The sequence below is a fragment of the Benincasa hispida genome, chromosome 1 (assembly GCF_027475165.1).
Source record: "Benincasa hispida cultivar pf3 chromosome 1, pf3_genome.v1.1, whole genome shotgun sequence".
Taxonomy (NCBI): domain Eukaryota; kingdom Viridiplantae; phylum Streptophyta; class Magnoliopsida; order Cucurbitales; family Cucurbitaceae; genus Benincasa; species Benincasa hispida.
Genome location: NC_143478.1, coordinates 14,607,605 through 14,619,471, shown reverse-complemented (window position 1 = coordinate 14,619,471; position 11,867 = coordinate 14,607,605).

The window sequence follows — 11,867 nt, the reverse complement described above, 5'->3', positions numbered from 1 at the left end:
ATTTTTTCTTGTTCTGTAAAACTTCAATTATGTGAAAAATAAAATTGGGATCGATCCCCTTCTGCAATGAACCTTCAATGGTTCCTTCAATTGGTATAAGAGCGGGGTTTTTTGCCTTTTTTTTTTAATTTTTCATAACTAATTTACAGTATTGGTGGGTTTATGCATTCTGTATTCATGTGATGAATATTGTGATGAATGGTTTATAATTATGGATATTTTTGGGATTGTCCATTTAGAATTTACTGTTTTTATTTACAAATTGGTTCGTAAGGGCCCATGTTTTGAGCATAATTCTTTGCGATCAAATTTGTAGTTTACTATTTTTGGGTCGTTCGTGTTGGGGTTGATGCCCTAAATATCGTAGGGTTCTATAGTTTGTAAACCTTGTATGAACAAACTCTTATGTGATTAATAATACATGATATTATTATTCACTTTGTCTATAAAATATGTTATATTTTAGTTACATTAACTACAAACCAATAAACTAACATCCAAGGTTATTGTTGTAACTTAAACATGTATGTAGAGACAGGTGGATCATTTTTAAGTAATAACTTAAATGGTCTGTAGTATATGGACAAGGCTGGGTACCTTATCTTGGTGACATTACGAGTATGACCCGCTTTGTAGATGTTACAAATGTTGTAAAGTGCTACAAATGATATGATCCTGATCATTCATATATTAGACATGCGAGTGGGGATATTCTATACAAAGAAGTTTGTATAAGATCGGATCACGAAATGTTTAGTCTCAATATATAACACTGTTCATAATAGAGACTTTCATTTCACCAGGATGACCATAGGTAACATGACCTTAATCCTAAGTGAGTTGTGAACTCCTACCTATAAGGGTGGTCCTTTGATTTGTTTGGGTGAGAGTGACCAGATCGTTGACTCAACAAGCCTACCATTTTGGGGATTTGTCTGATTGGGGAGCTGGAAACACAACTACACAAGATGGAATTCAACCCTTTCCCGAAGCAGGGATAAGTAGATAAATTGCTCCCTTAAGGGCTGATTCCGAGTCTTGAACAATGTGGCGCCACATCCTCTCTTAGCTCGAGAGGGGTTTAATCATAGTGAGACTATGATCTATTGTCCATTAGAGGGATCAGTAGTACTTAAGGAGTTAGATATAACTACAGGGGCAAAACAGTAATTTGGCCCAACTGTACTTACGAGCAATTTGTGAAGGGTCATCGTGCTATTGTTTGGTTATATCCAATAGACACAGAAATATATTTGTAGTGCGAAGAGCGATGTTGTCGGTCGTTAGTGGAGTGCTCGATAGTTAACAGATGAAGGATAATGTAAATTAAAGAGTTTAATTAATTATTCACTTATTGTTAGAGCTTCAAGCTACAAGTCCATAAGGTTCCTTTGGTAGCTCAAAAGAATTTAGTTGAGAATCAGTTTTTGGATTAATTTGAATTGTTCAAATTAATAATAGAAAATTTAATGATATATGATATAATTAAATTGATTCAATTATATAATATAATTGTCATAATGTATTTGATACATTATTATTTGATTGGAGGAAATAAATATTTGAATGAGATTCAAATAGTTATTAAAATTTAATATAAATATGATTTGTATTAAATGCCATAGAAATAGAGAAAAAAACTATAGTTTATATTGTATATGATACAATATTAAAACTATGGATTATGTGTTATATTTGATATAACATATAGTTTAATATAAATAAGATATGATAAGTTAGTTATCATATTTATTTATATTTATTTTGTTATTTTTCCTAATTTCTTTCCAACCACCTTAGTGGGTGGTTAATTAAGTTTTGTGGCAATTGGAAAAAATGAAAAATAGTTTTCTTTTCTTCCACACAGTTAAGAAACACTACACAATTGAAGTTTACTATACGATAGAGAGTAAGAAACGTTATGTATCTTCTTCAATCTTCTTCCTCCTTCAAACTCAAACTCACTTTCCTAACAAAACTAGTCAGAGCCCACAACTCCTGGACTCTCACCCTGAGTATACTGAAGGCTCTCAGTGGTCGTGTCTATTGTTGGTTCGAGATTTCTTGAAGAGGGTCTTCTAGCTTGTTGCTGTTTTTGAGTTAATAACAATTTGAAGGTATTTCACGAAGAATCGTTCTTCAAAGGTATAATCTCTTGAACTCTTTTTCTTTACAAAAACATATTGTCATTTGTTTAGAATGCATTTCTTGTTTGTTTACTGTAAATTTGTTTTTTCAATCAAAATGGAATTTAGTCGATTAACTTCCGCTCAAGGATCTCTTTAAAACAAGTTCCTTCATTTGGTATCAGAGTCAGGTTGTAGTTCTGATTCCAAATTTAATTTTTGTATTGAAATCGTTTACAGTAGTGGTGGATTTTAAATTTTGCATTGCATTTAAATGTTAAATGTATGTGGATGGTTTGTTGATGGATGTTTATGGGATAAATGTCTCTGTTTATGGGTTTTTGTTTAATTACAAAGTTAATTTGTAAGGGCCTCTATGTTTTTTGGTATTAAACTTGCAATCGAGTCTGTATTCGTTTAGTTTTTGAGTCGTGAAGCTTCAGAAGAAAGGTTACAGTTCGTTTTGATGGAGAAGTCAAAATGGTGGCCGCATCGTGTAGTTAGAGCTAAACGATCGTTTAAACTTTGTTATGCGTTCATGTAGAGTTTACTACATGATCGTGTAACATCTGCTAAATGATCTCATAGTTAATGCTACGTGATCGTGTAAAGTTTGCTACACGATCGTGTTGCGTTGGCTGCATGATCGCATAGGTGCTCGATGGGTAAACGATCGCACGGTATATGATACTCGATGCAAGGCTTGTGTGCTAAATGATCGTGTAGACTATCATGCTCATCGCATTGTCAGTAGCTACACGATCGCATAGTATACGATACTCGACACTTACTACATGAACGTGTAGACTATCATGCTCATCGTATAGTTCGTAGCTACACGATTGTATGGTATGCGATAATCAATGCACGCTACAGGATCGCGTAGACTTTCATGCTTATCACATAGTTAAAAGCTACGCGATCGCATATGCATGAAAGTTTGTACTCGACACCTCGTTACTCGATGATCAGGAGTTTGCTACACGATCAAGCTACTAGGGTTCTTGGTGGAGCGGTTCGAGGCAAGCGGTTCAAGACCTGGTTGACTTGTTCCAAACCGATGGACTCGACTTTTGTAATAGTTTAGCCATTTAATTTCCAGTTTTGAGATTATTTATCCCAGTCCATAAACTTTAGTTAAATATACATATGATGTATGTTTATTTTATATGCCATAATGTATGTCATATAGTTTTAAAACCCATCATAGGTTATGCATTTTTTTTTCATGCATCATTTTATATTATAAGTGTTATAATATATTAGTGTGCATGATTTAAATTACATAAAGCATGCTTATGCATCATATAACATAAGAGTTATAATATATGTATGCATGCATTATAGTGTATCCATGCATCATTTATATTATAAATGTTATAATATAAAGTTCAATGTTTGTATGGAATGTATGTTGTAACTTAGTTCATTACTTAGTTATATATTAGTAATGAATAAATATTGCATGAAGCATGACACTACCTTAGGTTAAGTTATAATTGTTATAAATAACTTATGTATGTCTAGCTTGCAATGTTGATTGGTTTTAATTATTTAGTTTCTTATAAGTGTTATAATAAATGAAGTTAGAATTAAAATCAATAAGAAAGAGTTGCATGCAAACCTTAGGCTTTAATAATTTTTTAAAGGTGTTTTAAAATTTGATTGAGATAGACCTAAGATCACGTTTCTAATAAGATTAGAAATCTAAGTTTAATCTTTTAAATCGGTTTAATAGGATTAAATTTATTCCTAATAAAATATTAAATATGTAACAAATGTATCTATAAGGGATCTTTTGTCTAAGGTTGGTTCTGGCTAGGCTGGGGTACTTAAGTCGATGGAAACGTTGCACCCCTACCTGGGAACCTGCTTGGAAAGGTGAATTAGATAGATTTGTTACATGCATGCAAATTTGATGAAAGTCTGTTAAAGAATTTAATAAGACTTGAATCAAAGTTGTTTAATCATCAAAGACAATTGTTGTTTTTGAGCAAATTAAACAATCACTTAGATAAAATTAGTAGCCAAATTTTCTAAGTTAATGAAGCCTAGGTAGAACAATTAGTGGGAGGAAATTGGAGTATATGATACTTCACTTTAACCTCTACACGTTTCTCCCTAAAAGTTCACACCGTGAGATCTATCATTGGCCTTGAGGCACTATGGGTGTACCCCTACGGGTTGCATTTGGGTAGGTCAATACCAAAGTGAATGGAGAGAGTGTTCATAGTAAGTGGGTGTGGGACGTGTGACAACATATCCCTCAATCTCTCTCATTAGATTGGATAAAGTTTTGTGCATCGCCTCGTGGCATAGTGGGTGTCCCCCTAAAGGATGACAGTTTTGCATAATTCTTTATTTGATCTCCAGAAATGGATAATGTTGCTTCAGTCTCTTGTTCTAATCGGCTTTTCCCTAAGGTTGGCTCATTAGGGCGGGACTCTAGGACTTAAAATGAGGGGTTACAACTTACATACAATTCCTGCCTCACTGAAACATCATTGCAAAATAGATGTAATTTAGGGTACACTAGACTATTTTGCTAAAACATGATTGGTTTTCTAAAAGTGGTTTAATGCAAGTAGACTTAATTAAGTTTGTTCTGTTTCAACAATATTAATATGGCTATTATGACTCTAAGCTTACTTGCCGCCGACAAACTAATTGGCGAAAACTACGCTAGTTGAAAAAATATAATAAACACGATTTTAATCATTGATTATCTCCGATTTGTCCTGATGGAGAAGTGTCCTCCCATTCCAACTCCTATTGCTGCTCGAAACATTTGAGAAGCATATGAGCGATGTACAAGGACGAATGAGAAGGCCCGAGCATACATCTTGGCCAACCTTAACAAAGTATTGGCTAAGAAGCATGAGCCCATAGTCACTGCGCATGAAATCATGGAGTCCCTATGGTAAATGTTTGGACAACCACCTGCACAGCTCAGGCAGACGCTCTCAAGTACATCTTCAACTCATGGATGCAAGAGGGGTCATCTGTTCGGGAACATGTTCTCAACATGATGGTCCACTTCAATGTGGCTGAGATGAACGGATCAAGCATCAAAGAGGCCAGCCAGGTTAGCATCATTATGGAGTCTTTACCAGATAGCTTCCTTCATTTCCATAGGAATGCTGTTCTGAACAGGATTGACTACAACCTTACTACTCTGCTCAAGAGTTTTAGACATGCCAATTCTTGTTGAAAAGTAAGGAGAAGAAGGGTGAAGTAAATGTTGTTTCATCATCTAAAAAGTTCTACAAAGGTTCGACCTCTGAAACTAAGTTTGTACCTTCTTCTTCCGGCACTAGAAAGTGGAAGAAGAAAAAGGGTGGTAAGGGGAAGGCTCCTACTAACCCACAAACTGCTGCTCCAAGAGGTAGACAACCAGTGGGGGTTACAAGAGAAAACGTTTCCATTGCCACTAAGACGGGCATTGGAAGAGGAACTGCGCTAGATATTTGGCAGAGAAGAAGAAGGCCAAACAAGGTAAATATGATTTGCTTGTTTTGAAGACTTATTTAGTGGATAATGATGATTCTACCTAGATTATTGACTCTGGGGCCACTAACCATGTTTGTTCTTCATTTCAGGGAATTAGTTCCTGACGACAACTTGATGCTGGTGAGATGATAATGCGAGTTAGAACCAGGCACGTCATCTCAGCTGTGGCAGTGGGATGTCTCCGGTTAACTTTATAGAACAAATTTCTCATTTTGAATGATGTATTTGTTGTTCCTGATTTAAAAAGGAATATAGTGTCTATAAAGTGTCTTTTGGAATGTAATTATCAACTTCATTTTTCTTATAATAAAGTGATTATTACTAAGAATGATGTTGATATATGTTCTGCTCAATTGGAAAATAATTTGTATGTGCTAAGGTCGTTAGCAACAAATTTCCTCCATAACATAGAGATGTTTAAAACTGTCATAACTCAAATTAAATGGATTAGAATTTCTCCTAAGGAAAATGCCCAACTTTGGCATCTAAGATTAGGATACATAATCTCAATAGGATTGAGAGTTTGGTGAAGAATGGACTTCTAAGCGAGTTAGAAGAAAATACTTTACCTGTGTATGAGTCATGCCTTGAAGGAAAAATGAATAAAAGGCCTTTTATTGGAAAAGGTCATAGGGCCAAAGAACCTCTAGAGCTAGTGTATTCAGACCTTTGTGGTCCGATGAATGTAAGAGCCAGAGGAGGTTATGAATAATTCATGACTTTTATTGATCATTATTCAAAGTATAGGTACGTTTATTTAATGCAATAGAAGTCTGAGTCTTTTGAAAAGTTCAAAGAATTCAAGACTGAAGTTGAAAATACATGAAGTAGAACACTTAAAACACTTCGATCTGTTCGAGGTCGAGAGTTTTTGGATCTGAATTTCCAGAATCGTTTGATAGAATATGGAATAGTATCCCAACTCTCAGCAGAGTGGTGTATTAGAGAGGAGAAATTGAACCCTGTTGGACATGGTTCAATCTATGATGAGTTTCGCTTCCTTACGTGACGCGTTTTGAAGTTATGTACTTGAGACTAGAGTTTATATTCTGAACTGCATTCCCTCTAAGAGGGTTACCAAAACACCTTTAAAGTTATAGAATGGTCGTAAAACTAGTTTATGTCATTTCAGAATTTGGAGTTGCCTGACACATGTGCTTGAGGCCAATCCTTAGAAACTGGAGCCCCGTTCGATGTTATGCCTATTTGTAGGCTACCCCAAGGGAACAGAAGGTGGTTATTTCTATGAGCCTAAAGAAAACAAACTATTTGTATCGACAAATGCAACTTTTCTTGAGGAGGACCACATAAGGGAGCATAGACCTAGAAATAAAATCGTGTTGAATTAACTTTCCAAAGAAACTACTGAATCTTCAACAAAGATTGTTGAATAGCCTAGTACCTCAACAAGAGTTGTTAAGTAGGTTCATCTAGTAGGTCAAATCCAACTCGAACCTCGACGTAGTGGGGGGGTTACGAACCCACCTATTCGCTAGATTGGTTTAACTGAAATCTTAGTTATGGTAGCTGATAGCGAGGTTGAGGATCCATTGTCTTACAAAAAGGCAATGGAGGATGTTGACAAAGATGAATGGATCAAAGCCATGAATCTCGAAATGGAGTCTATGTACTTCAATTCAGTTTGGGATCTTGTAGATTAACCTGATGAGGTTAAACCTATAGATGTAAATGGATATATAAGAGGAAACGAGGTGTTGTTGAGAAGGTGTAAATCTTCTAGGCTAGACTGGTGGCAAAGGGTTATACTTAGGTAGAGGGAGTCGACTATGAGGAGACTTTCTCGCCTGTTGCCATGTTGAAGTTTATCTGAATCCTCCTATCCATTGCCTCATATTATGACTATGAGATGGCAAATGGATGTCAAGACTGCTTTTCTAAATGACAATCTTAAGAAGATCATTTATATGGTGTAACCCGAAGGATTCATAGTCCAAGGTCAAGAGCAAAAGGTTTCCAAGCTTTATCGGTCCATTTATGGATTGAAATAGGCATCACGATCTTGGAAAATAAGGTTTGATACTGTGATCAAATCTTATGGCTTTGATCAAAATATTGATGAGTCTTGTGTCTACAAGAAAATCATCAACAATTCAGTAATTTTTCTAGTGTTGTATGTAGATGACATCCTACTCATTGGGAATGATGTAGGATTACTGACTACAATTAAGAACTAGCTAGCGACCCAATTCCAAATGAAAGATTTGGGAGAGGCTCGGTTTGTTCTTGGTATTCAGATCTTTCGAGATTAAAAGAACAAAATGCTTACACTGTCTCAGGCGTCGGATATTGACAAAATGCTTGTCAAGTATTCGATGCCGAACTTCAAGAGGGGCCTATTGCCTTTCAGGCATGAAGTTACATTGTCTAAGGAATAGTATCCCAAGACACCTTAAAAGGTTGAGAATATGAGACGGGTCCCCTATGCGTTTGTTGTGGGTAGTTTGATGTATGTGATGTTATGTAGTAGACCTGACATCTACTATGCAGTGGAAATAGTCAGTAGATATCAGTCTAATCTAGGAATTGATCACTAGACAGCCGTTAAGAACATCCTTACGTATCTACAGAGAACGAGGGACTACATGCTTATGTATGGTTCAAAGGATTTGATCCTTACGGGATACACAGACTCTGATTTTCAAACTGTTAAGGATTCTCAGAAATCCATATCAGAATCCATGTTCACTCTTAATGGAGGGGAAGTAGTATGGCGAAGCACCAATTAGGGGTGCATCACGAACTCCACCATAGAGGCTAAGAAGGCCGTTTGGCTCAAGAAATTCCTGACTGATCTGGAAGTTGTTCCAGATATGTCAAAGCCCATCACACTTTATTGTGATAATAGTGGTATTGTGGCTAATTCCCGTGAGCCGAGGAGTCATAAGCGTGACAAGCACATATAGCGGAAGTATCATCTCATCCAAGAGATTGTGCATCGAGGGGATGTGATTATCACGAAGATAGCTTTGAAGCACAATGTTGCTGATCCGTTTACGAAGATCCTCACGGCTACAGTGTTTGAGGGTCACCTGCAGAGTATGGGTCTATGGTACAGACCACAGCTGGACTAGGGCAAGTGGGAGATCTTGTAATGGGCGAGTTATGCCCTAGTTTATTGTTGTGTACTTGTATTTTTATTATCTAGTACACCCCACTAGCTTTAGGACAAGTGGGAGATTGTTAGGGTTAATGCCTTAAATAAAGTAGGGTCTATAGTTTGGAAACCTTGTATGAACAAACTCTTATGTGATGAATAATACATGATATTTTTATTCACTTTGTTTATAAAATATGTAATATTTTAGTTGCTTTAACTACAAACCAATAAACTAACATCCAAGGTTATTGTTGTAACTTAAACATGTATGTGGGGACATACAGGTGGATCATGTTAAAGTAATAACCAAAATGGTCTATAGTATATGGATAAGGTTGGGTACCTTATCCTAGTGACACTATGAGTATGGCCTGTTTTATAGATGTTACAAATGTTGTAAAGTGCTACAAAGAATCTGATCCTGTTCATTCATGTATTAGACATGCGAATGGGAATATTCTATACAAAGGAGTTTGTACAAAACCGTACCACGAAATGTTTGGCCTTATTATATAACACTGTTCATAATAAAGACTTTCATTTCACCAGGATGACTATAGGTAACATGACCTTAATCCTGAGTGAGTTATGAACTCCTGTCTATGAGGGCGGTCATTTGATTTGTATGAGTGAGAGTGGCCAGATCGCCGACTCAATAAGTCTACCATTTTGAGAATTCATCTGATTGGGGAGCTGGGAACATAGTTACACAAGATAGAATTTACTCCTTTCTTGAAGCAAGGATAAGTAGATAAATTGCTCCATTAAGAGCTGAATCCGGATCTTGAACAATGTGGTGCCACACCCTCTCCCGAGAGGGGTCTAGTCATTGTGAGACTATGATCTATTATTCATTAGAGAGATCAGTGGTACTTAAGAAGTTAGATTTAACTTTAAGGGCAAAACAGTAATTTGGTCCAACTGTACTTACGAGCGATTTTTGAAGGGTCATCGTACTGTTGACTGGTTATATCCAATGGACACATAAATATATCTGTAGTGCGAAGAGTGCAACTGTCGGTCTTTAGTGGAGTGTCTGACAGTTAACGGATGGTGGATAATGTTATTAAAGAGTTCAATTAATTATTCAAATTAATTATTCAACTATTATTGGAGCTTCAAGCTACAGGTCTATAAGGTCCCCTTGGTAGCTCAAAAGAATTTAGTTGAGAATTAGTTTTTGGGTTAATTTGAATTGTTCAAATTAATAAGAGAGAATTTAATTATATATGATATAATTAAATTGATTCAATTATATATGATATAATTGTCATATTGTATTTGATACATTATTATTTAATTGGAGGAAATAAATATTTGAATGAGATTCAAATAGTTATTAAAATTTAATATAAATATGATTTATATTAAATGTCATAACATAGAGAAAATGAACTATAGTTTATATTTATATGATACAATATTAAAACTATAGATAAAGTGTTATATTTGATATAACATATAGTTTAATATAAATAAGATATGATGAGTTGGTTATCATATTTATTTATATTTATTTTATTAATTTGGATAATTAATTCCTAATTTCTCTTCAACCACCTTAGTGGGTGGTTTAGTAGTTTTAGGGCAAATGGAATAAAACTTTTTATTTTCTTTTCTTTCACACAGACACATTTTTTAGAACTACACTATTGAAGTTTGCTATACAATAGAGAGCAAAAACGTTATGTATTTTCTACAATCTTCTTCCTCCACCAAACAAAAAAAAACCCTCCAAACCAAAATAGTCAGAGCCCATAACTTCTGGACTCTCATCCTAAGTATACCGAAGGCTCTTAGTGGTTGTGTCTTCTATTTTGATTCGAGATTTCTTGAAAAGGGTCTTCAAGCTTGTTGCTGTTTTTGAGTTCATGACAGTTTGAGGGTTTTACACGAAGAAATGTTCTTCAAAAGTATAATCTATTGAACTTTTTTCTTTTCAAAAGCACGATGTAATTTATTTAAGAATGCATATCTTGTATGTTTGCTATAAATTTGTTTTTCAATCAAAATAGAATTTGGATGATCTGCTTCCACTCAAGGATCTCTTTACCTGTGTGTGAGTCATGTCTTGAAGGCAAAATGACAAAAAGGCCTTTTATTGGAAAATTTCATAGAGCCAAAAAATCTCTAGAGCTAGTGCATTCAAACCTTTGTGATCCGATGAATGTAAGAGCCAGGGGAGGTTATGAATATTTCATCACTTTTACTGATGATTATTCAAGGTATGGGTACGTTTATTTAATGCAACAGAAGTCTAAGTCTTTGGAAAAGTTCAAAGAATTCGAGGCTAAAGTTGAAAATGCATTAAATAGAACGATTAAAACACTTTGATTTGATCGAGGTGGAAAGTTTTTGGATTCAACTTTCAAGAACTATTTGATAGAACATGGAATAGTATCCAAACTCTCAGCACCTGGAACTCCTCAACAGAATGGTTTATCAGAGAGGAGAAATCAAACCCTGTTGGACATGTTTCGGTCTATGATGAATTATGCTTCCTTACCTGACTCGTTTTTGGGTATGTAGTGGAGACTGCCGCTTATATCCTGAACTGCGTTCCCTTAAGAGTGTTGTCAAAGCACCTTTGGAGTTATGGAATGGTCGTAAAGCTAGTTTATGTCATTTTAGAATCTAGGGTTGCCGAACCCTAAGAAATTGGAACAACGTTCAAGGTTATGCCTATTTGTAGTCTACTCCAATGGAACGAGAGGTGGTTATTTATATGATCCTAAAGAAAACAAAGTATTTATATTGACAAATACTACTTTTCTTAAGGAGGACCACATGAGGGAGTATAGACCCAAAAGCAAAATCGCGTGGAATAAGCTTTCCAAAGAAACTACTGAATCTTCAACAAGAGTTGTTGAAGAACCTGGTACATCAACAAGATTTGTTGAAGTAGGTTCATCTAGTAGGTCAAATCCACCTCAAGTGTTGAAGGAACCTCGACATAGTGGGAGGATTGTGAACCTACCTATTCATTATATAGGTTTAACGGAAATTCTAGCTATGGTAGCTGATGGCGAAGTTGAGGATCCATTGTCTTTCAAAAAGGCAATGGAGGATGTTGACATAGATGAATGGATCGAAGTCATGGATCTCAAAATGGA